Here is a 26,310-nt window from a genome sequence, read left to right as displayed (position 1 = left end):
TCAGTGTCTGGGCTTCCTGCTCTAGGAGTCCTGGGATCCCTTCTGTTCTTTTTTTTTTTTTTTTTAAGATTTTATTTATTTATTTGAGAGAGAGAGAATGAGAGAGAGAGAGCACATGCGATGGGGGAGGGTCAGAGGGAGAAGCAGACTCCCTGCCGAGCAGGGAGCCCGATGCGGGACTTGATCCAGGGACTCCAGGATCATGACCTGAGCCGAAGGCAGTCGCTTAACAAACTGAGCCACCCAGGCGCCCCGATCCCTTCTGTTCTTAGCTCTGCCCTCCAGCTGCTCAATCTGGCTCAGCTCAATGGAGAAGAGATGTGCAAGGTGATTCATGAGGTGAGGTGCTAAGACGGACGTTTGGAAACAGTCGTTTGTTAGAGGGCTGTGTGCACATAGCGTGGGGTCGGTGGGAGGGTGGGCAACTCCTCTTCCCACTGAAGTTCATGATCAAGCACTCTGCATGCCTCGTTGGGTGCTGGACCTGAAAGCAGGAGGCTGGAGCTAATCTTCAAACCTCACCCAACACAGGACCCAGCACAGACCCTGCCCTGACTTCCAGCCTCAACCCTCCCTTGGTACGGTGGAAGGTTACCCAATATTTTAGAAGGTAGACATGCATCCTTTTATCCAACCGTCTTCTTGTGGGACAGTTCGGGTGCTTCTGAGTTATTTTTTCTCCCACCGGGATGATGCATTCGGCAGCCTTGTTACTTAGCACACCGTGGCTTGTGGTGATGTTACTGCTCTTCCATGTTTAGAACAGAGCTCGTGGGATCAGTGGGCGTGGCTTCCAAATTCTACTTGACACCCCCAGACTCCCCTTCCCATAGATCAGGGTGTTTCCATGGCTCCCTCAGCCAGCACTGCGTGTCATGGCAGCTCGAAACTTTTGTAAACATGACTATTAAAACCAAAACAACCGAAATCTTAAACCCTTGGCAGCTCCGGCTTTCATTGGCTCACTATGAAAAATTTAGACGTTAAAATTCCAAATTAGGGTTCATTGTTTCCCATTACAGAAAGAGCGTGTCCTTTGAAAAAAGACACAGCCCTAGATCCTTAAATAGTAGCAATCAGCAGTTTATTCTGGTGCATTCAGCCCTTTAAGGACAGAGAGTTTGAAGCATTTCATTTTTTATCTGAATGAAAGAAGAAGGGGCAAAGAACGTGAGAGGCTTAGAAACGCAGAGCAGACCAGCTGTATTTTCATGAAGAGGCGCTTATTAATGGATGCATACACAAAATAGGAGCTTGTTAATGGATGCACATGCATTAAACCGGTCCTGTAGGCCGTGCATCGATTGTACTCTGAAGGTTTGATACTGGGGGTGTTGGGTGGTCTTTTTCCTTCCTGTGTACTTTGGAAGATTAGATCATTAGTTGAAACTGGTGTCTACAACCTGAGGCCATTGGAACCATCAAATAGTGGTAAATATGCCGAAGGGAAAAAAAAAGAGTCATGTCATAAGAAATGATCGTTTGCCAAGGGAGGTTCGGTGGGGGGTCAGTAACAGCGTCTCTGGGAGGCTAGCTTTGAATCAAGATTGCAATGAAGAAAGCCAGTCCTGCCAGACCCCGAGAGATGGTCCTGCAGAGAGTGCAAATAGCCAAGGCAAACATCTGCCCCAGGCACAGTCATGCTGCCTGAGGCCCACAGAAAGCCAATGGGGCTGAGGGGCAGGGAGTATGGGCAGTGTGGTGGGCAGGGGACCGGTGAGAGAGGTGGGCTGTGGTCATGAAGCTGGATAGACTCTAAGCAAAAGGGCTATCTGAGAAACAGCCTCATGCGGAGCTTAAAAATCCGCCCATCCTTTTCTACATGCCATCACTCTCCAGCAGGAAACATGGCAGCATGAAGCCGTGTGCATTTGGGTGCACGTTCGGCCACTTGCCGAGGCTGAGGGCATTGACGCTATTCTGATATTCAGGAGTAGAAGAGACAATGTGCAGTGGGGGTACATTCCAACTCTAAAGAGAGCACCCGTTCTTCTCAGGAAAATTTGTGATATTTATGGCTCCTCTCCACTTGGCCCCAGCTGGGGCCACAGAACCCAGGTTGGTCTCTATTGGAATCATGACCAAAAAATGGCCAGGAGCCCTGGGTCTGCCCACCCACATAGGGTGAGGATGCTGGAGTTCCAGCTTAGAAACTCATTTCCTGGGCTGCGGGGGGGCAGGAAGACAGGGTTAGATCTCCAGGATCTGAATTCCATACTTCGGATGCTCACGCAGAAGTCCTGCCCAGTCTCACCTCCCAGAAGCTTTGATAGAGGGGGAAATGTGGACTCATCCTGTGAAGATTCAAGGATGAGCAGGTGATAGTGTCTTTCCGAGTGCAACCTATGGGTGAAGAAGCCCAGTGTGGTTGCAGGAGGGTCATTTAATGAGGACGAGGTGAAATGCTAGGGAAGAACAGATATGAGTGCCTAGTGATGCTCTTGCCTTGGCAGAATTATAGTTACCAAGCTGTGTGACTTTCGGTAAATCAGTCGACCTCTCTGATCTAACGTGCTCATCTAGAATATCATAACACCTTCCCTGCCTGCCTCCCAGCGCTGTTGTGGGACCCATAGATGTGTAAGAGGTTTGAAAGGTGTGGCATACATGATTCTTACAAGAGGTGGGAGGTGAGTGACAGCATAATTAGGCCAGGAAATGGGTCACAGCTGTCTGTGTATGCAGGTGCGGGGCCTTGGACTCACAACAAACCAAGCGAAGTGTTCTTGCCTCTGAATGAAACTGACTTTCTAAATGAAGCTTCCATTTGAAATGAGGTGGGGACTGTGCTGGTTCCAGCACCCACTTTGTGTGTTTCCTCATGTTTACCGGCAAAGTGGGTAAGAGGCGGACATATGGGGGTCCACTGACAACAATCTGGAGGCAGTCAGGAGCTCTGAGGGTGCACTCCAGCCCTGCCACTCTTCGGCTCTGTGGCCTTGAGCAAGACATCCAGCAGCTCCGACCATCGGCATCCCCAGATTTGAAATGAGGATGTCTACGGTGAAGCCTGTGTGGGGAGATGCAGGCTCTGCAAAAGATCCTCACTACGTAGGAGGCTGTGAATGGTCCGTGATGGGAAACCCACTCTGATCAGGTAGTGGGAGTCACTTGCCCTTCTTGAGCCAATCCCAGGACCCTGGTTGGCTTCGGGGCTGGATCTCACGCTCTGCTTCTGGGCATGGACCAGCAGTGACTGTGTCCCTGAGGCTGGAGGGAGCCAGAGATCTAAATACAGTGCTCATCTGACCTGACTTCAGTCCCCGAGGTGTGGACAACATCCCTCTTCCTGAAATAACATCGTCCTGTCTTTGTTTTCCCAGTGGGGTTGATGATGCTCAGCCTTTTTAGCAGCACAGTTGAAATCCATGTCCAAATTCCATCATGACAGATGAAAATAGAGACCAGACTCAGGAAAGAGTGCCTGTGGGGCTCCAGAACATCACACCATCTAAATAACCTGACACAGAAACTTCATTTCTTTGCTTCAGCCATGCGCCCCTTCTTTCTGCACAAACCAACTCCTTCAATCAAAGTATCCAGTGAGGACATGTTTTTTTTTTTTTTTTTTTTTTAATGTCTGGTGGCAGGATAAGCTTAAATCAAATATTTACATCTGCCTGTCTGCCCTTCCCCTTCCAAGTGGAAGTTGGAGACGTTTATGTCTCAAACCTTACCTTAGAAAAGCACCTCATTTATACTTAAAACAGAATTAAGGAACAGGAAATTTTTTTTTAAAGATTTTATATATTTATTTGACAGAGAGAGAGACAGCGAGAGAGGGAACACAAGCAGGGGGAGTGGGAGAGGGAGGAGCAGGCTTCCGGCTGAGCAGGGAGCCCAATGTGGGGCTCGATCCCAGGATCCTGGGATCATGACCTGAGCCGAAGGCAGACGCTTAACCATCTGAGCCACCCAGGTGCCCCAAGGGACAGGAAACTGTTGAGCTGCATTTGGAGACCATAAATATTCTCCTTTTCCTCAAGAGTTTAGCAGAGTTAATATTCCTCATATTAAATACTGTGTAGTGACCATCTCCCTGGGTATGGCCTGAGAAGATGTTCTAGAAGAGGTTTCTCCAACCAGACGTCCCTTTCGATCTCTGAATCTCAGGTGGATGCATTTAGGGACGTGTGTGTAACTGATAGCATTTGAGAGAAGAGCCTCACTCTGTGGGGAAACAGCTAAAAGTCCTTTCCTTTCATGAAAAGAGACAACCATCTTTGCCTGAGATAGAGCCTTTGAGAGCAAAACTGAAGCACTTAAGATTGCCCTGAGTTTATAGGTCATTGAATATTATAATTCTTAGTATAGATAAGGAAGCACAGATCATGGGAAAATTATTCCCTACCACCGAGACAGGAATCTTCTGAGCGTCCTATTGAATGGCCCATGAATCAGTCTTGAACTTGAATCTTAGTCAATGGTGATTGATAAAATTTTTCTCTCTTGGTTGGAAACTTTCCTTTGGAAAAAAAAATCAATATTTATAGTTTTTTGTCCCCTAATATCTAGCATGATGCTTCTGCTTAGAGCTTATTAGTCTGGATACTTTTGGTTGCAAGTGACAGAAAATTCAATTCAAACTGACTTACACAAACCAGTTCACATTCCAGGCAGAACAAACTTCAGATATAGCTTGTTCCAGCATCCTAGACATTGTTTGCAAGAATATGACTCTGTCCACCTCTTGAATATGATTTCCTTCATTTCGAATTCAGGCAGACCTTTACCTTGAAAGGCTCCTAGTGTCTCCCAACCTGTATCTTTATAGTTTAGAAAGCCTAGTGCAAAGAAATTGCTTATTTATTTTTCTCCAAAATAGTTCCAGCCAAAGTGCTGGCATTTAATCTCACTAATCTGATTTGGATCACATGATCACATCTGAACCCATCATGTGGTCAAGGGAATAGAATATCCTGATTCTTCAGGCTCGGGCTATGTGCCCAGTCTGGAACCTGGCTGGATGCCCTGGGCCGGGTCATAGAGGGGTTGCACATGCATCTGAAGAAAAGCCACCCTGTTGCCATGAAAAGCTATGGGATGAAGTCTTCATAGGCACAAGCAATCACTACCACTAAGTACTGATTTATAAAAACAAAACTAAGTTTATAATTACAGCAGTAGAAACGCCATGCAAGGAAAATCTGGGTGCCGTGAGAGAGAATAGTTTTTGGGGTGCTCTGGCGAAAAAGGATGAACTGACACTGTTAACTGTTTAAAATGCCCTGGTTTGAGGATTTGGGAGAAGGCTCTGAGTGTGGAAGGGGTGTAGGACCCTGCGGGTGGGGAATTCTGCTGTGGAGATAGGACTAGCAGGACTGTATGGGCTGGAGGTGTGGGGAGGGAAGGTGAAGCAGATCTGGAAACTGATAAACTGCCCTGTCCTGGGTGGGGGGGTGTGTGTACAGAGATCGGGTCTTGCCCACGTGCCTGAGGATCCCAGTGTCGGATGGAATGTACTCCGACAGTCTATTTGCTGTGAGTTAGCAAGTCCATCCATACACAGTATTTTTAAAGTATCAAGGTCGGAAAAACAAATAAATAAAAATAAAGTGTCAAGGTATCAATGAATGTCAGTAAAGTAGCCACATTAATAATCCTTCTCAAGATTTTCGTGTCTGCTCTCACGCACCTCGTTCGGTTCTTTTTCGGGCACAGAAGTCTTGCACACTGCTGTTTTCGCGAGAAAGGCTGCTTTGGTTCCTCTGAACGTCCTGGCAGTTGGAGCATATGCTTCTGACCTCAGTGTCAAACTCTGCAATCCACGGCATGGTCTATCTGTGTCCTGATGGCCTCCTTTGTCCCTGTGTCATTTAACCTTCCCACGTCTGTTCTGACTGCGCAGCCCATCCTGTGAGGGGCTGTGGGCCAGGATGACCTCGCTGGGGCACGAAGGGCTGTTGGCAGACTGTCCTGCGTCAGGAGGAGGCTCCAGCAAGCGGGGCTCTTTCCTGCTCCCTGGAATGGGGGACCCTTGGCTTTTCACCTCCACTCAAAGCAACTGTCTGTAGTCATCACCTCCAGGAGAATACTTTCTGAACTATGTTGAACTACCCCACCCACGGTGCCCGCCACTTCCACGTACCCCTTTGCATTTTTACTTTCTTGATAGTTGTCTTTAAGTGAAGGAACTTTTAAAAGTTAACAGCCAGTCGGAGTCTAATCCCAACTGATAAAACCCATGACATCGGGAGTGCCGTGCGCCTTAGTTTCCTTTAAATACATGAAGGTAAATGACTGAAAAGGAAATGTTTACATGTGTGCCACCTGACGTTATTTTGAACGTCGGCACATTTTGAATCTGTGTAAAAACAACTCTCCTGTTTCCTCACTTGAATTAACCTGGTTTGGGTCCCTAGATTCAGTTAGGATCCGGTCTGTGGTTCTGTGCCGTTCTCGGCAAGGGTCTGTTTAAACCACAATATTTTGTACTCCTGCCCGTTTTTTAAACACGCTGTTTTTTTCCCTTTTGCAGCAGAGACCTAAGAAGTTAGCTCTGAGAGGACAGACCTGCGCCTTCCCTCCTGCTAATAGAGACCCTCGGGCTCAGCCTATTGATTCATCTTGGAAATTCATCTTTAGAAAAACGTCACAACGCCGAGTTCTGTTTCCTCGCGTTTCTCCTGCTCCTACACAGGGGCTGAATCTAAATTTGTCTCAATCTTCAGAACTTTGAGGGGAGAGCAGTCAAGTTTTCTCCTCCGGGGTGAAAGATTTGGGGAGAGTGAATGTCATCTCGTAGTGTAAAATCGGGGCTGGACACTTCTTTACTCCACAGATAGTCTCGGTACAGACAGCATGGTGTTTCGTGATAAATACTTCATTTTTTCCCCATAGGAGTCCCCAGTGGAGCATCATGTGTTTCTTGCTTGTTAAGACAGCTTTTTTATGAGGAAAAAAAAAAATAGATTAGCTTAATGGCTGCCCCGAGTCTCAGCACAATCTGTGTATCCTGTGAACTTTAAATAAAGCAAGTCAAAGGAAGGGCTGTGGAAGCAAACCAAGATTTGGAAAGATCCGAACCAGACTGCGATGAGTTCACTGCGGAGGAATATGGCTGCTTGCAAACCTGGATGATTTCTTGTCCTTGGAGGTGACTGGCCATTCCTACAACCCTCGCTGCAGAAGGGAGGCAAGAGTCGTTGACACCTGGGAGTGGCATCTACCTGCGTGAGTCACGAAGAAGATTCACCTTGGCAGTTCGCGGGGCCTCTGACCCTCCTGCAGAAAGCCTGGCATGCAGCCTCCCGAGGTGGGATCCTCACGCCCATACCCTGAGAGAGGCAGCCAGTCCCCGCGGGGGCTTTGTTCCTTTGTTGCTTTGTTCTTGGTTGCCAGCTGTGAGGGGTCCTTCAGTGCCTCATCACGGGGTGCCTGGATGTTTGGCTAACCACTGTGCTGGGGTCTGTCAGTGAGGGTGACTCCAGCTAAGATTACCATCCGAATCTGCAGACTGCTGGGCTGTTCCAGGGTGCTGAGGGTCTTTGAAGAAAATCACAGAGCAGGCACCCACGGGAAGTATGAGCCTTTGCCCTGTAAGAAGAAAGGTCCCAGGGCTGGGGAAGGCGTGGCGTCCGGACACGGGGAGATGCACTCATGCAAGACGGAGCAGATTTGCTCTTTATTAGTGTTAGAGTGGAAGCCCAATGGCAAGCACTTTAGCTCCCCAGGAGCTGGACTCCTAGAAGCTCAAAATGCCAGAGAAACTTTGCTTATTTTCTTTTGCCTTTCAGCTGTGGCCAAATTGCCTGGGGCAATATAGATCACCGCCTACTTCTAAAGGACTTTGGGAGGAGTCAGAGCAAATAAGAGCTCTCTCTTTTTTGTTCACGAGCCCATATATCTGAGTTGTCATTTTTGTTAGACAGGCACGCGATATGATTCGATGGTAGAGTTTGGAAAGATGCAATAAGGCCGTGCTTATAAAAGGAGTCACAGAGAACTGAAGATGTTACATACCCATCTACACGCATGCAGGTGCATGCTGACACAGGGGAGTTGACACCTGCTGACTGTCTCTTCCTGGCAGGTCCCCATGTAGTGCCCACGGAAACGCCTGGGGACAGGGCAGGTGTGTGGGAGCCCCCGCTGGTGGTTCCGGAGTCCCTGCAGCAGCTGACCCATGCTCCAGGCTGCATGGAAACGGCTGGTGGACAGAGGCTGCCGGGTGACAGGCACAGAACACACTCACACCTTGCGTTCTTCTCCGGGACCAAGCAAAAGCCATCTGCCATGGGGCGAGGGACAAGAACGCCACCCACCCGTGGGCCCGGAAGCTGCTTTGGCCGGAAAGCTGATGCGACACACCATCCCCCCCACTACGTATGAAACCTCAGTGTGACCAGCTCCTACCGCGGACTTGGCTCGTTGCTTGGAAAGGCACTTGGAACTTGGTCGTAAAATGTTTTTCAGCAATAACAATTCACTTTTATAATAGTATTTCCATAACTATTATTTCAGAGAGTCTATTAAGGAGAGGTGTATTATAAGGGAATATATTTAAGGGGGAAAAAGAGAGAAAAAAGAAAACTTTCTCAGACCCTTAAAGAAATAAATGATTACTGGTGTGTGTGTGTGTGTATGATGTATGTGTGTGTGTATGTGTGTGTGTGTGTTGGCTTTAGAAATAGTGACTGGCTCAAGCACACTGTGGCGAGGGGCATGGACATGGGATTGGTCCCACCTGTGTCTGCTCCTCTTATCTTCAGGGTCTGTTACCAGAGACAGAAGCAGGGAGTACGGCCCCAAGATGCCCGGGTCCCAGCTCCCAGAACCTGTAATATGTTACTTTACATGGCAAGGGGGAGCTCAGGTTGCTAATCGGCTGATGTTAAAATAAGGGCACCTGGGTGTCTCAGTCGGTTAAGCGTCTGCCTTTGGCTCAGGTTATGATCTTGGGGTCCTGGGATCGAGCCCCGTTGTCGGGATCCCTGCTCAGTGGGGAGTCTGCTTCTCCCCCTCCCTCTGCACCTCCCCCTGCTTGTGTTCCTTCTCTCTGTCAAATAAATAAATAAAATCTTTAATAAAACAAAAATCTTTAATAAAATAAATAAAATCTTTAATAAAATAAAAAGAAAAACAAAAATGAAATAAGGAGGTTATCCTAGGCTATCCAGGTGAGGTGGGTATAGTCACAGGGGTCCTTAAAAGTGGAAGCCAGGTGGAGGGAGAGATGCAGTGGTGGATGCTCCTAGAGGCCCACTATTGGGCACATGGAGGGAGGAGCATAAACCAAGGAATGTGGGCACTTCTGGAAGCTGGAACAGGGAAAGAAAGAGATGGTCCCCTAGAGCCACCATAAATGCAAAGAGCCTTGATTTTAGTCCACGGAGACCCATGCCGGACTTGACTTCCAGGGCTCCGCAAAGATAGACTTGTGTTGATCTAAGCCAGTTGATCTGAGCTGTGGCCAGTTTGTTATAGCAGCAATAGGAAATGGGTCCATCTCCCATCTTGCAAGCGGTGTGCTTTATACTGATAATATAAATAGGCTCATGGTACAAATAGATTAGAGCCTGGTCTCTGCAGCAGAGGAGAGGAAAAGTAGCCACATCGTGTACTGGGGTTTGGAGTCTCTGCTAGCAGGGAATTCCTTTGTTTGAGAAAGAGACACAGCTTCTGGAATGTCACTGTCATGCAATAAGTCATCAGCTGCCCATAAAACGTGGCCTGCGACGTGCGGACACATCATGCTGGTGGCTCCTGATGCGACAGAATCTACTGGCTTTCGTAGAAAGAGGACAATTTCAGCAACACAACTCATAATATGGCCGTGGGTACCACTAGCAGAGGTCAGGTTTGGACCCAGAAGGTATGGGTATCGATGATGATCCAAGGCCATGTGTCAGACGGTCTCTCCGAGCCTCTGTGAGCCTTTCGTGAACAATGGAACGAGAGGAGTGGCACCAGCCTGCTCCACCTCGCAGGACTGTGGTTAGGGACATCAAACCAACATTGTAGCTGTGACCTCGTTTTGTAGGAAAAACTGACTTAAAACACAAATGGAAACCGTATTTCCCCTCCAAGAGGACCCTGTATTTCCTGTACACTTCTAACTGAGGATAGGGAACCCCTGACCTTCAACGTCTGGCCTTGACCTGAACCACGGAGCTGAAAACTGGGGGCGGTGGGTAAAAAACATTTTGAAAATTTAAGATTCCATTTTTTGCACAAAATACAAACTTAACAGAGTCCTAGGTTCTATCTTTCCTTGTGCTGCTACTGGAAATAGTTTCTGGTTAATATTGATAATATTTGGAGGTTGAACAGTTGATAGTTCTGATAAAACCGTAAAATGTTACTATAAAACATTAGTTTACAGTTAGTTTGCTAACATCCATTTTAGCCAAAGCTGGTTTCAAAATGCTACGTTCTTCTTCAGAACTCGTTTGCAACAAATGTTTAATCGAATGGACTGATGTCTTCAGGTCGTTAAGATGTGGTCGTTAAGACAGGTCCCACCATGGTGCTCAGGAATGTCATCAGGGTCTGCTCATTATCATCCCATAAATATCTAAGCCGAACAGGATAGAAATGAAGCAGGAGGGGATGGCTAATCACCATCCTTTAAACAGATTTATTACACTTACAACTTACTCTGACACTACATATTCACTTTTAATGTTATGATTCATGCACTTTGAACATCCGGCACCGAAAGGTGTATTTTTGAAATTGTAAATGACTGTCACAAAATTAGCCCAAGCCTTTTATAAAGAATACACAAATACTATAGTTTGAATCGAAGACCAAAAACTGTAGCAGTGTTGCTTTTTTCAGAAATCCTTTAATTAGCAGGTGAAATCAAACAATTGTGAAACGCTTCAATACACCCTATCAGCAAGTGTCTTCTTCTGGCAGTAAATTAGGAAGATATTTTTGCCATAAACATCAGTTACAAAGCTGTAAGTGGTTGTGGGAAAGTTGCAATGGGAAGTAAGACGTTATATTTCCACTTTGGTGGTATTGTTTGCAGGGCAATGCGGAGGAGACACATGAGCTGTGGATGCTCCTTACCTGCGGATGCTCCTCACCTGAGGATGCTCCTCACCTGTGGATGCTCCTCACCTGAGGATGCTCCTCACCTGAGGATGCTCCTCGCCTGTGGATGCTCCTCACCTGAGGATGCTCCTCGCATGTGGATGCTCACTGCCACTCTCCCGCTCCATGATGGCTGAGGAGCAGCGATTCTCCTGGGTGAGCCTCCCAGCCCCGGCTCTCTCTCCCTTGCATCTCCTCCAAAGCCATGAGCGTGCTTTTCTGGGGTTGCTTTCATGTTCCTCCTGAAGAGGTGTGATTCCCAGAGATCCTGGAGACCTTGGTCAGTGGGATAACTTGTCCTTCTCAACTTTCATACCCCACGAGGATGTCAGCATAGAGCTCTTACTGCTCAGACTGGCAATTTTTGACACGTCCTCCTGCTTCCTTATGCACTGTCCCCTGCCTCTGAGAGAAGCACTCCTTGACACGGATCATGTTCCCACTCCTACGCTTTTTATATGCTTGTCGCAGGTCTGTGCGCCATTTACTTTGCAGCAGGGTTTTCTGTTCCATTGACAGTCTACTGTGTAGGCCATGACAGCAGGATTATATTTCTCTGCTTTTCCCAAAGCAGGCAGTTTTTCATACTTGGAAATTCCATTTCAGCTACTTTAAGTAGGTACCAAATTGCTGTCTACTTACTATAATTATTGCCAGTCCTAAAACTCTCCCACATCTTTATACTTTAGTAAATCATTTTTAAAAGGTGTCAGGAGCATGGTGACTTTTGAGCCTGATGGGGTTGGAATGTGTCTTTGCCCGCATACCCCACGTGAGCACAGTGTCACCCTATCTGCACCGGCTTTCTCATTCATTACGGTTTAAAAGATACTGTCTTGATTGGCAGCCTGTTAAGTTGCACTTGAAAATGACTAGGATGCATTGCTTAATCTTTCAAAATTGTTTCAGAAAGGTCAAAGCAAAATTCAGTTGTACAACATGGAATAAATTAATATATACTCCAGCGTCCTTATTAAAATGTATTATTTGTTCTTCACATCAGTGGGATACGTCAATACTCCTGACCGTCCAAAGCATGCCAAGGACTATGTACTCTGAGAGAGCACGGGAGCTTATTTTTCTATTTCTGTATATGTAATGACTTTTATAAGAATTAACATTTATGCATCTATAACTGCAAATGTGAAGGACGTTGACTGTAGATGCTTTAGATTTCTCCTTGGATTTTATTCAGTGATGGTTCAGTGACCCATTTAGACATTTATGATCCCAAGGATTTTTCTTTAAAAAAAAAAAGTATTTAATTTATTTATTTGACAGAGAGATAGCGAGAGCAGGAAAACAAGCAGGGGGTGGTGGGAGAGGGAGAAGCAGGCTTCCCGCCGAGCAGGGAGCCCGATGCGGGGCTTGATCCCAGGACCCTGGGATCATGACCTGAGCCGAAGGCAGATGCTTAATGACTGAGCCACCCAGGCACCCCAATCCCAAGGATTTTTCAATTACTGCTTCAGCTTGTGTATTCAGTCCCTTTGTTTTCTGCAGGATATCAGGGCTTAGCTGCCTCTGGACGCAGACCCTAGCATTCCTCTTCGGAGGACACCAGGCGTGTGAATTTCTTAGGTCACAACGTAGGAGATTGAGGTGCTTCCATAAGACCCCCAAACCAAGAATATACAGGACAGTGATAGCACAGAACCCATGGTCCATATACACTACGTTAGAGACCAGAAAACAGGGACAGTATGCATTAACCAGATTAAACAAATGGAGTTTGAATGGAGGGTCCACTGCACTTGAGAGAAAGCAAAAAGGAAACAGAGACACCCTTCAAGTTTTCTGCAGGAAAGAATGGTACCCGGTAGCCCATCCTGGAAAAGACTATATTTACCAAGGAAAAGGCTAATTGTGACATTAACACTTCCAATGTGCACACAAGACAGGTCATCCCCAGACTATGGATTCTTTTTTTTTTTTTTTTTTAGATTTTTATTTATTTGCGAGACAGAGAATGAGAGACAGAGAGCGTGAGAGGGAGGAGGGTCAGAGGGAGAAGCAGACCCCCCGCTGAGCAGGGAGCCCGATGCGGGACTCGATCCCGGGACTCCAGGATCATGACCTGAGTCGCTTAACCAACTGAGCCACCCAGGCGCCCCCAGACTATGGATTCTTAAAATCGAGACAGAACAACAAGAAAATAGAGAACATCCACACAGGTAGAAAGATGGATTTTTTTTTAAAGTAAACTCTCCACCCAGTGTGAGGCTTGAACTCAGGACCCCAAGATCAGGCATTGCAGGTTCTACCAACTGAGCCAGCCAGGCTCCCCAAAAGATGGATTTTGGGTCTTGCTACCATATCTTTAGATTTTGCACATTTTTTGGAAAAATCTCAATCTTAAGTTATTAGAAAACCCAGCCACTGCAGATTTTTATCAGAATTCATATTTAACCCCTATAAAAGGTATTTTCCCATTTCATGTGCAGAACTTTGGGATTCCAGGATAAGCTCTAGCTGTTCAGAGAATTGCACAGAGTGTGTGTGTGCGTGTGCACGCACACCCCCCCCCCCCCAAATGACAGCCAGTCATCGAAGAGGTTTTTTTCTCATGTTAACCACTTTAATAACAGCCTCACATCCTCCCGCCCAACTCCCCCTCCCCCGCAATCTCTGCATGGACACAGGGTAAATGGTTTTTAAACTAACCAACCAGTTCCTTGGGAAAATTTCCTTGTGGGATGAAACACAAAGGAACACAAGTGTAAATGGATGGTGGACAATGTAAGGCCACATATAGATTATGGAACTCTGTGTCTGCAGCACATACAACATGCTGAAACAGTGCAAGGTGTACATATTGGAAGAATTGCATTTTTACAGTAAATCAGGCAAAGCTCTAGGTTTTGCAGTTTCGACATCCCACTCTGGGCACTGTCTCAACCGATGGCAGAGAGGAACCCGGGGTGGGAGCATCACAGAAGGCACTGAGTTTGGGAGTCTTGCCTGGAAAGGGTGAGATCTGTGTGGGGTGGTGGATGGAAAAGTGACTGCATTTTCCAGTAGAGATGTTTTTTCTAACCACAGGGGGGTTCCTCATTTTTAAAGTGAAAATGAACATTTTTAAACACTCTTCCATTGAATTCCCCCCAGATGTATTTTCGATTCTCAATTTCAGCCATTTGCCAGCACAGCACGACAGGGAGACGGCTCCATTTGCCCCAGCCCCACCCCGCACGCAAGCTTGGGAACCCGTGTTGGGGGCCAGGGCTGTGCCCAGGACTTCAGATGAGCAAGACCAGTTCCTTCTGCACTGGGTGCTGGTACCCACATGCAACATTTTACATCCCTCCAGATGACTGTGCAACACATGGATGTTCCAGTCACCTGAATATTTCCCAAGGTTTGGGAAATAAGAGGGGCCTTCCCTGCAGCCAGACTTCCAGAGATCACTAAGCGGGGCTTTTGCTGATCATTTTATAAGGAAAACAAGATACCTCTGTGAGTTGATCTTCAGTTTTATATACATGCGTGTCTTTTCTTCCAGAGAGTTCAATACCCTTGCTACAGAACTTGAAGTATTAAGTGCGATATTTAAAAGAAGAAAATCCTGAAAAGGCAGAGAGAAATTGCACCTCCAAGAATTATACCTTTCTTGCCAGCCTGGGGGAAGATTTTCCAGATGTCCCAATGCACTGATGAGAGGAAGAAGGGAAATGTTTCTCATTTTCCGATCCAAGGACCAAACTGCTGAAGACTCAGTGCCCTAGCAGATGAGGTGGGGCTGCCCTTTTGCTCCTTTTTTGGATTAGCGGTTTGATTACATTTACGGTGGGAGGAGGGGAGGCAGGAGCTCGTGTGGGGCTGAGAGGGACAAGGTGCTTGTGGCTTGGACATGCAGAGCTCTGGGGACCTAGGAACAACGCAAGACAACCAGGGTCTACTCCCGGATCCCTGAAGACCCCTGCGCTGTTCCAACTGGGAGACTGTGCCGTGCTGTTCTCCAGATTCTTCCCCCGGACTGTCTTTGGCCACACGTGCGCGCCATGAACCTCTCAGCATCCTCTCTGCCATGTTGCCAAGTGTCATCCTTTGCCTTCAGTATGGAAAGGGAAATCTCTTGGGCAATCCAGAGCTGGAATAGCTTTCTATGTCTTAGTTACCACTGCTTACCAAGCCGGCTCTTTCGCCAAACACCCCTGCCCCCAGACATCCTATAACGACAATCTTACCACGTAAGAATTCTTCGTGATACGCATTTCTGAAGCAGCATGCTTCCTGCTTCTAAAAAGCTGGCAGAAAAATGAACTAAAGTGATCTCCCAAACTTACAAATCCATTTCCTCTCCCCATCCACCCCACTGCACAGCACTCTATTTCTTATAGGTACTCAGTTTGTTTAATACAGGTATAATTAGCAGACAGTGTTATATTAGTTTCAGGGGTACAATATCATGATTCAAAAATTCTCTACATTTCTCAGTGTTCATCAAGGTCTAAGTGTCCCACAACAGATGAATGCCTTTCCAGGCAAGACTCCCAAACTCAGTGCCTTCTGTGATGCTCCCACCCCGGGTTCCTCTCTGCCATCGGTTGAGAAAGTGCCCAGAGTGGGGTGTCGAAACTGCAAAAGAAGATGTGGTGTAGATACAATGGAATATTGCTCAGCCAGAAAGAAGAACGGGATTTTGCAGCAACATGGATGGACCTAGAGGGGACAGTGCTGAGCACTTGAGGTCACTGTCCTGCTAACTGCTTTATCCTATTCTTCTCCTGGGAGGTGGGAGGCCCGACCCCAGCATGGTCTCCCCAGATCTCACTATGTGTGTATGCAGTCTCCTATATGCAGTTTCATAACGAGAGGGGAAAAAATGCCATTTTGAAAATGACATGCAGGAAAGAAGGAACATCTTTTATGTTGAGGGTACTTTTTGTAAAGTGTAGGTGCTACATTTTAGATTTTTTGTATTCAAATTGGCAGTACCCACCAATGCTCTCCTTATGAACTTATAAAATTTACTTAAGTTTTGCTGGTATATTTTCTGTTTGCTTTTTAGATTTTTTTTCTTTAATAGAGGAGAAAGTTTGCAGAATAATATGTTAGGACCTTCAATAATTTTATAGAGTACTCTGACTCAAGATGGTCAGGTCACACTACTTTCCAGGGGGGAGGCAATGATTCAAGGGTTTTACTGTCCACTAGGGAAATTATCATCCCCATCCAAGAAAGAAACAACATTCTCAATCCACAGTCCTGGACTTTCTTCATGTTCTGTGAGATGCCTTCAAAATGTCATTGCTACATTAGGTCAAATTTTCAGATGAAATATACACATACATTATTTTATGTATCATTATATACATATCATATATTATGCATATCATATATATCATTTTACATATCATTATAGATATGTAGAAATATATATTCATTTTATTTCAAAATGTGAGCTGTCCCTTTACGTTCTATGGAGGTGGACAGAAAAGAAAACCTTTTTATACATTTGCATCGCCTGTAGGAATAAAGCACTTTGCAAAGAGTGAAATGTATACAGAGTCCTAATTTGTCATCCATGTGGTTCTGATTTTTTGCTTCATTAGATGGTTTAAATTACTTTTTACATGATATGTTCCCTTTGCTTTCTTTGCACAAAAATGTGAAAATAGAGGGAGGGGGTAACTTGCAGCTCCGTATTTTTTATTGTTAATGTTGGAATTGAAATGACCCACTGCTTCATTTTGAGAGAGGTTCCTAGACCCGAGCATTTAAAATCGCAAGAAGAGAGCTTCTAAAAGCAAACAGCAGAGAAAATTGTTGCTACCTTGGGTTTCTTAATCAGGACTCCAAATCTCTAACCGTAAAATAAAATAATTGACCTTTAAAAAATTAAAAACTTCGGGGCGCCTGGGTGGCTCAGTCGTTAAGCGTCCTGGGATCGAGCCCCGCATCGGGCTCCTTGCTCCGCAGGAAGCCTGCTTCTCCCTCTCCCACTCCCCCTGCTTGTGTTCCCTCTCTCGCTATGACTCTCTCTGTCAAATAAATAAATAAAATCCTTTAAAAAAATTAAAGTCTTCTGTTGAGTAAAGATGTAATCATGACAATGAATAGGCAAGCCTCAGATTGGGAGAATATCTTCGCAATGCCTCTGCCCAATTTTATACAGATTATATTAAATACTCCTACAACTCGATAATAAAAAAAACTTAATTTAAAAACAAACAGGCAAGTTATATAAACAGCCCAGAAGCACAAGAAAGAGTATTTAACATCATTAGTCATTAAGGAAATTCATATTAAAACCACACTTAGGCATCTCTACATTATCTTCCAGAATAGCCAAAATTTAGAAGTCTGACAACAAAAAATGTTAGAGAAAATGTTAATCAACTAGAACTCTCTTTGGTAGCAGGTGAAAATTATTTGGCAATTTCTTTTAAAGTCAGTTATATACTCTGGGATTCCAACACCGCCAGCCGTCAGTACAAAGTAGTCTCCAGATCCTCCTACAGAGCACAGCTCGCTACCTGAAACATCCTGGTTGTTTACGTATTTGTGTTCCTCGAGAGCAAGCATTCTGTTTTATTCACAGCTGTAGCTCCCATGACCAAAACAGTGCTGGGAACATAATGGTTTCTAAATAAATACTCAAAGGATATATGAATGAACATAATCTCATCCGAACATCCCCAAGTGGACGCCATGCTTATTCCCATTCAACAGGCGAGAAAACAAGCCCAGAACAATGGTTCACTTGTCCATGATCACACAGTCAGCACGTGATAGAGTTGGGATTTGGACCAAGTATTTTCATCAGTAGAACCCTAAGCAATCAGCCTGGACATTTGTGTGACTTCCTTCTAGCTCTTGAAGATACAGCCCTGACCCTGAGGTCAACCTGCTCTCTCTTCTGTCTTTGGCACATTGTTTGCGTGTGTTTGCCCAGGAGGTGTTTCTCAAGCCAGCCTCCACCCGTCTTCCTTGTGGGAGCTCAAGTTTCTTTAGTGGGCATCAGAGAGTTTCACTAGTGAGCTGCAAAATGGAACAGAAGTCCCAGGAAGAAGTACATTCTGAGTTGGGGCCTTTTTTGGGAAGCAGGGATAGAAGGGGAGAACAGATCTCCCAAGCTGCGTGTGAGTTGGGTGTATCGGGTGGGTATTTATGTGCTCAGTAGTAAGTGGTTATTAAACACCTGCTCTGTGACAGTCTTTCCTTGGGTGCAGGGGTTATGAAGCAAACAGAGACGACGAGATGCCTGGTCTCTGGGAGCTCGGGTTCTTGCAGAGGGAAGAACAGACATAAATTCACAAGTAAAAGTATATGGCAGGGCAGAGAGTGGCATGCACTTTTGAGAAAGTCATCCAATAAAGAGGCATTTGAAAAGCTGGTGGCCAGGAAGGGGGAATTATTCCAAAGTTCCAGTTAACAGACCCCCTTTGGGACGCTGTTATTTGAGCAAAGGCCTGAAGAGGAGTTAGCCACGTGTCTCGCTGGAGAAAAATACCGTTTCAGCATCGAAAGTAAAAGTCAGAATGATCCTTAGGCATCTTTAGAAACACTCCAAAGAGCAGAAGCGCAAGGCAAGGGAAACTTTGTGCACATCCGTGGGGCCAGGTTCCCGTGGGCTGTGGGAGCGGCCTGCTGTGTCTGCAGCTGAGCCCCGATCACACGGGATGGCTGACACCACAGGGCCATGCGGTGAGGGAAAATGACAGTCACATGAAGGAGAAGGACATGCTCAGACTGAGAGAGGTAGAGGGACTGCCCTGGAGGGGCAGCCGGACGCTGCCTCCACTCGGAGCTGAGTCAGGGTATTTGCTCACGGGGTCGTGGGGAGCCTTGTCTGGGTCATCTCTCTGTTCATTCATTGCTCCCCTGTCCCCTCTTTGTCTCTTTCTTGTCGTTTGCCTGCTCTCTCTTTCTCTCTCTCTCCCCCGTACACGTGTGAGTGAATTCACGCATTCCAAGATACCTATGGTACTCGGAGCTGACGAAGGAAGGCACAGATGGATGTGTGCAAAAGGCAGATCTGTCAGCGATGGGTACAAGTATTAGCAGAAGGATGTCTTCCTTGGCCAGAGCTGCCCAAGCTGACGGGGGCTGCCCGGCCAGACACGGGGTGGGGGTGGCAAGCGACCCTCTGTAAGGTACCAGCCAGAGTCGTAGGCTGCAAACGAGGCAACAGGATTGGTGACTTACACTGACAATGAATGTTTGAAATGACAATAGGGCTGTCAGAATCCACAAGAAGAGTAGAGGTGCCGTGGCTTGCGTGGCTCGGGAAAGCAGTGGGGACCGACGGCGGCTCCGGGCCACGCAGATGTCCCCGAGGAGCCCTATGGCAATGACCTAGCGATGGGTGCTGCCCCTGCTGACCGCTCACTCCCTGCCCTGTATTTAGATCCCTCTGTCTAGACGGAAATGTCAGGACTGGGCTTTCAATGGGTCAAGTGTTGGTGTCCCTCCTATGTCCTGGCCAGTACAAAGCAGGAAGACAATTTCTGGCCTCTTTTGACTTCTTTAAAGAGAAGTGGAGGGCGCCTGGGTGGCTCAGTTGGTTAAGCGACTGCCTTCGGCTCAGGTCATGATCCTGGAGTCCCGGGCTCAAGTCCCGCATCGGGCTCCCTGCTCATTGGAGAGCCTGCTTCTGCCTCTCTCTCTGCCTGCCTCTCTGCCTACTTGTGCTTTCTCTCTGTGTGTCAAATAAATAAATAAAATCTTTAAAAAAAAAAAAAAAGAGAGAGAGAAGTGGAGCCCTGCCCTTAGCCAGACTCACACCGTGCAGCTTCCTCACCAAAGAAAGTCCGATCAGATGCCAGGCATCCTTGTCCCTCCCACCCACCCCAACCCCCCCCCCCAAAAAAAAAACCTGGTCAAATATCCCTGAAGGTAGAGATATTATCCAAAGGACTTCTGGATCTGGGTGATTTATAGAACTAAATAATTGTCAAATGTCTTCTTTTTTCAAGGTTTTACAAGAAAAAAGTGTTTGAAGTAAGGAGGAATGTGTACAGCAGTGCAATTTTCAGAAGAAAGACAATTATACAGACCTATGGCAAAACTATTCTGGCTCTGGTTTTATTTTAATTACCTGGGCTTAGCTGGTTCTAGCCACTGCACTAGCCCAGGATCCACGAGACATTTCGGTTAGCCTTCTCTAGTTGTGTGCAAAGGGGATCATCTCGAGTGAGCAAGCCTCCACAGGAGGATGGATTATAAGAAGCAGTGTGTCCCACGGAGTACAACGCTGAAACCCAAGTGCAGGCCCAGCAGCAGAGGACTGGGGGGCTCGCAGGACTGCCAGGACTTACTCGTCTCTGCCTCCCACCTCTTCTGCACACTCCCCTGATACCGCAGGGTCACAGAAGACGCCTTCTTTGATTCCTAAGTTCAAAGGTTATAGTCATGCCTGGTCAGAGCTCTGTTTGCAGAGCTGCCTTAGTTTCCACCACTTCTGGGTGGAGGGTATCAACCACGGAGCGTGCTTTGCGGGACCGCAGCAGTCAGCCCATGCGAGGAGGTGGTTGGCTGACGCTCAGGCACCTCGTCTAGGACACGGTGCCTCCCAGGATGTGCACCTTCAGTTTTAAGCCACAATCAAATACGACATCCAATTATAGTCACTATTGGTGACAAACACAATTTTACAATAATTAATGTATTAAATTACCACTAACAAATCCGGTTAAGTAACGTAAATTTCACCCAGTTACGCATAACTTTGACTTACAGAGGACACATCGTACTTCATGGGGATGCTTTTAAATTCATTTTCATATTTCTAGCAGTAGGTTATTCTCCCTGCAGAAGGAAACAGCGTCTTCTCACACATGGGATACTTTTGTTTGACAAGAAGGGAACTTTTATCTTTTTCCAGCTTTACGGAGGTATAATGCACAAATAAAAATTTTTTATATTTAAGGTACAACTTGATGTTTTTAAATATATACCCATTGTGAAGTAACCACAACAATCAAGCTAATGAAAATATCCATTTGCTTTCATAGTTACTATGTTACACACATAGTTACATAGTTACACACATACTATTTATGTGTGATGAGAACCCTTAAGATCTACTCTCTTAACCACTTTCAAGGATACGACACAATATTGCTAATTGTATTCACCATGCTGTCCTTTAGATCCCCAGAACTTATCCATCTTATTCATAACTGAAACTTTATACCCTTGACCAACATCTCCCCATTTCCTCCAGCCGCCACCCCGTCAACCACCATTGTACTCTGTACTTCTATGAGTTTGACTGTCTTTGATTTTGCGTATAAGTGAGATCACGCAGTCACCGAAATGAACCCTCTTTACTAGCTCCATATGTTATTGGGTCTGTTAGTTACCCTGGAAAATAGAAATGTCTAGTTGCCTCTCTAGCCATCAATCTGTCTATCATCTACTATCTACTTATCTATACCTTAGCTCTCTAGGAATAATTTTAGGTGTTAGGGAAATAGAAAATCTTGGCCCTGGGCAGGCATTACTATAAAGGAAGATCCTTCATTGCAATGAAATATTCCCTTATCTGTGTTAAATAATCTCTCCAGAGAATAATGACACAAAACTACTTAGAATCAAAGTATATCAGAAAGAGAAAGAAAGAAAGAAAGAAGGAAAGAAAGAAAGAAAGAAAGAAAGAAAGAAAGAAAGAAAGAAAGAAGAAAGAAAGAAAGGGTGGAGGGAGGAAGGAAGGAAGGAAGGAAGGAAGGAAGGAAGGAAGGAAGGAAGGAAGGAAGGAAGGAAGGAAAGAAGGAAGAAGTACATTTCTTGCTACTTACGGCTTCCTGACCCTAAAGGAAGTGACTTATATACAAAGTTTCTGAAACAGTGACACAGTGTGAAACAACAGTGGGCAGCCAAGACAACATAATAATAGCGAATACTGATGAGCATCGTTTCTTCTTACAAGCAGTCCTACACGGACTTTCACATCTACTGCTCACATCTAAGGGCTGTAAGAGTATTTATCAGGCTGCATGCCAGGCTCAGTGGTGAGCCCCTCACTCCATCAGCGATTCTCAACTGAGGCTGATTTTGTCCCCAAGGAGATATTTGGCTCCATCTGGAGACAACTGGAGAGATGTTACTGGCATCTGGGTGGCTCAGTCGGTTAAGCTCTGCCTTCAGCTCAGGTCATGATGCCAGGGTCCTGGGATTGAGCCCCATGTCGGGCTCCCTGCTCAGCAGGGAGCCTGCTTCTCCCTCTCCCTCTGCCTGTTGCCCTGCCTACTTGTGCTCTCTCTCTCTCTCTCCCTGTCAAATAAATAAATAAATAAAATCTTTATTAAAAATATGCTACAATAGCAGATCTCCCTCAACAAAGAATAATCTGCTTCAAATGTCAACAGTGCTGTGGTTACAAAACCTTGACCTCCACTCTCCCCATAATCTTCTCAACCACCCCGTGGGGTTGCTGATTATTATTTGTGGCACAGACTGGCTTCAAGGTCAACCAACTGTTTCATTTTTCCTCTTGGGCCTCGCCTACACAATATTTCTCAGAAGCCGCAAGACTGATTTCTGCCATTGGAATGTGGATGGAGTGATATTGTCATCTTCATCTTGGGTTTATAAAACCGCCTGCTCAGCCCATCAATTCCCTTCTTCCCCCATTTATTGGCTGGCCACAGACAATCCAGTGGGGGATTCTGAGTAGCCCTCAGGGGATGGAGGGGCCCCCGACATGGGGAGGAGCCCAGGGCCCTGAACGATTCTGTAGAGAAGAGCACCTCCCTGACTCACATCAGACTGCCAGTAAGAAATAAATCTTCCTGGTGTAAAGCCATTGAGATTTTGTGGTTATTAATCAGCTGATTTTGACTGACACAATCATTACACCCATTTTCCAGATGAGGAAAAATGGAGGTTGCCAAGGGGATGCTTGTTCAGAGGTCTGGTTCCATTTCTCTGTATTTCTCTCCACTTGAAATAAACGTTCCTAGCTCTGTGCAGATCATGTCCCCTTCCTCCTTGTTACTGATTCATTCGAAGCCTCCTTGAACCACGTTGTTATGCATGTCCCTCCCCCTGGCACAGGAAAGATTCTAATCTAGCTGACTGACCCAGTTTAGGTAGTTTAGGTTGCTTGCCCACCCTTGGGCCGGTCTCTATGGCCAGAACAATGCATGGCTCTGAGTGTCTTAGGTTGTCTGCCTTCACCAGTCATGGAGACCAGGTGACAAAACAATCATGATGACTCAGGCTCTGAGCTTGGTATCGGGGCTGAACTCAACCCATTCCAACTTCCTGGTGAACCTCATGTCTGCTATTGGGCTCCCCTCTCCTAGGACATGACGTGGATTAGAATATGCCTTTGAATTCTCGGGCCACAAAGAACTGTTGAGAGGGTCACTTGGTCCCTAAAGCAAGAGGGCCCAAGCTCTCCTGAACATCTCCCACAGCTCAGTGAGAATGGGATGTCTAGTGGATGTTTGATCACCAGACTGCATGTGCCAGAAACAAGAGGAATCCTATCCGTGGCTCTGCTCACCCCACTGGTTGTCATCCAAAGGCACCAATTCTAAGGCAATTTCAATATCCACCTCAGAAAGCTAACACATCATCTTTGCTTGGTCAAAGGGCATCAGCTTCCACTGCAGTGAAGAGAGAACATTAAGAACTACAAAACCCGGCAATTCTGAGTGAGGCAGCGGCGACTCAGACTGGCTCCAGCACCCCCTCCTCCATCGCCCCACACACCAGGAGAAACACACACATGCCCTGGATCTGATAGTTATTGCTGCATTTATATTCCTGAACTAGTTAGTACAGACATCACGCATTTCCCATCGAATAGTTTAATCTAAGTGGGGTTTTCTCATTACTTTAACCTATCCAACTGAAAGTCAACACTGACCTTAACCTACGGGGAAGATGGGGTGGGTGGAAGGCCAGCAACTGGGACTTGATCATTTCACCCAGTTTCTTAGATCCCATTTCCTGACATGATGTCCTGGGAGCCAGAGGATGTTCTGTGTGTGAATCTATTTAGATAATAACAAGTGTCTCTCGACATTGTCACACTAGGGATTAGAAAATTGTGATTTCCAGCTCTCTTTCCTGGTCAGGCAGGGAGACCTCACTTGCAAGGAATAAATATTTTGAGAATATTTGGGATATTGGATGCTCATGGGCGGGCTTTTCACGTACTACTGTTCAGATCACTGTATAAAGGTACCCAGGAGAAGGAGGAAAGGGGGGGTAGATGACGTAGCTGTCACACCCTGTGTTAGAATAAAGACAGTCACAAATTCTCTGCCATGCCCCCCATAGAGAGGTGGGGTCCGCGGTACATCCCTCGAATGTGGGCCAGTCCTATGATAAGTTGACAAAGGTCATAGAGTAAGCCCATGTTGGAGCCTCAAATCACACCCACACCATTGGCATCCAGAACTTGGCTATTAATCACTTGTCTGTCAAAGCTGGTAATCAATTGAAACAATCCCCAAACGCCACCTCGCTTCACCTTAACCACGAATATAAATGGATCAAGGAATCAAACTTTAGGGACATTTAGAGCTAGTGGTTTTTATATTACAGAGGTTCCCATTCTAGAAAGGGTCATTATCATGTGCTTAGGTAACATTTAACAGTGTTACATCTTCCTGTAACATCTCCTTAAGTTCATGAAAAGACAGTGAGTGATTGTATCCAGGGAACAATGGAACAATTGAACTAGAAATGCCAGTCACAGGGAAAGGTCAATTACCAAAATATTCCAAGAGCCTTTTCTGGACCTGAAAGAGAGAAACATTTTGGAGTTCACACCTACTTCACTTATAAGATAATCAAACCACTGACAGCTCATAGGGCTTTGCATTAAGTAACATATTAGAGCAAATGGCATCTTAGACATTTGTTTCTTCTTAGTTTAACACAACAAGTAAATGACCCATAAAGAAGCAAAAGGAATATTAGTTTTCAAACACAAATGTTATAAATATGCAAAGAATATAATGTCTAGTAGAGCATGTAAAAAAAGGAGTTTACAACATTTTCTTAATGGAAATTTTACAAAGCCTTTACAGGCAGTTTGGTTACTGAGAATGATTAGCACTTTGTTCTCTTATATTCGGTAACATGCATTCTGATGATTCTCACTACTCCAGTGTTAATGTTACCACAAATCTTACAGGGTTTATGGCAAAGGCTGAGCCCCACAGACTGCATGCAATTTTGCTGATTGAACTTGAGGGGTGATGGAAATGATCTTTGCAGTGATATCATAATTTTTCCTAATTCTGTGGAGGTTGTAGCTTTAATTGTATATTACTAAGTTTCATTATTGTACTCTGGATTAAATGAAGCAAGCTAGCAGCAGTAACAAGTAAATTCTTACTCTCAGTCAACCCAAGGAAGTGTGTTTAGACTCTGATTAGCTGCTGGGGCATGAGGGGCTCTGTTCCACACAGTCACTTGGGGATTTAAGCCCCTCCCCTAGGATCTCAAAGCACTGGTTGGCTTCCCTGCCTTTGGCCAGTGAATGAGGAAAGAGAGTAGGATTACATGGGAGGATATTGGAAGCCACATAGGAATTCTGCTCACATTTCATTAACCAGGGCTCAGTCACGTACTCCACTTACTGCAGTAGAGGCTGGGAAACAGTCTAGGCTCTGAGCTTGGTATCGGGGCTGAACTAGCTGTGTGTCCAGGAAAAAAAAAAACCCAGAAATTGTGGACATATGGGACACACACATTCATTTTACGTTTTGATGGATCTCTTCATTGCAAATCCAGCTTCTCGACATAGAAAGAAAACACTACAGAAGCTCTGTTTTCTTTTCTTTTTTTTTTTAAGATTTTTATTTATTTGTGTGTGAGAGAGAGCACAAGCAGGGGGAGCAACAGGTAGAGGGGGAGGGAGAAGCAGGCTCCCTGCTCAGCAGGGAGCCCGATGCAGGACTCGATCCCGGGACCCCGGGATCATGACCTGAGCCGAAGACAGATGCTTAACTAACTGAGCCATCCAGGTGCCCCCAGAAGCTGTTTTCTAACCTCACGGTCACAAGTGTGGAGCATATGACTTGGGCTCTAACAGGTTCTTCTGTGAGAGATTTTGATACTGGAGCTACATTAGGATAGATAGGAATGACACAGGGCAGCCATGTTATACAGTGGTGGCTGGATAAGGTGCAGCTCGTTTCTTGGGTCCATGGTGGTTGATAGGGGCTCTCAGGTGTCATACCTGCTGTGCTTCCCTCCCATTCATGGCTCCTCCCACCGGTGGCTCCTCCCACACCATAGCTCCTCCCATATCAGAGCCCCTCCCACCTGATGGCTCCTCCCACACCATGACTCCTC

This window comes from Mirounga leonina, unplaced genomic scaffold (genome assembly GCF_011800145.1).
Source record: "Mirounga leonina isolate KUSES-001 unplaced genomic scaffold, KU_Mleo_1.0 Mir_171, whole genome shotgun sequence".
In the NCBI taxonomy this organism is placed as follows: Eukaryota; Metazoa; Chordata; class Mammalia; order Carnivora; family Phocidae; genus Mirounga; species Mirounga leonina.
Note: the sequence above shows the minus strand (reverse complement) of the source record.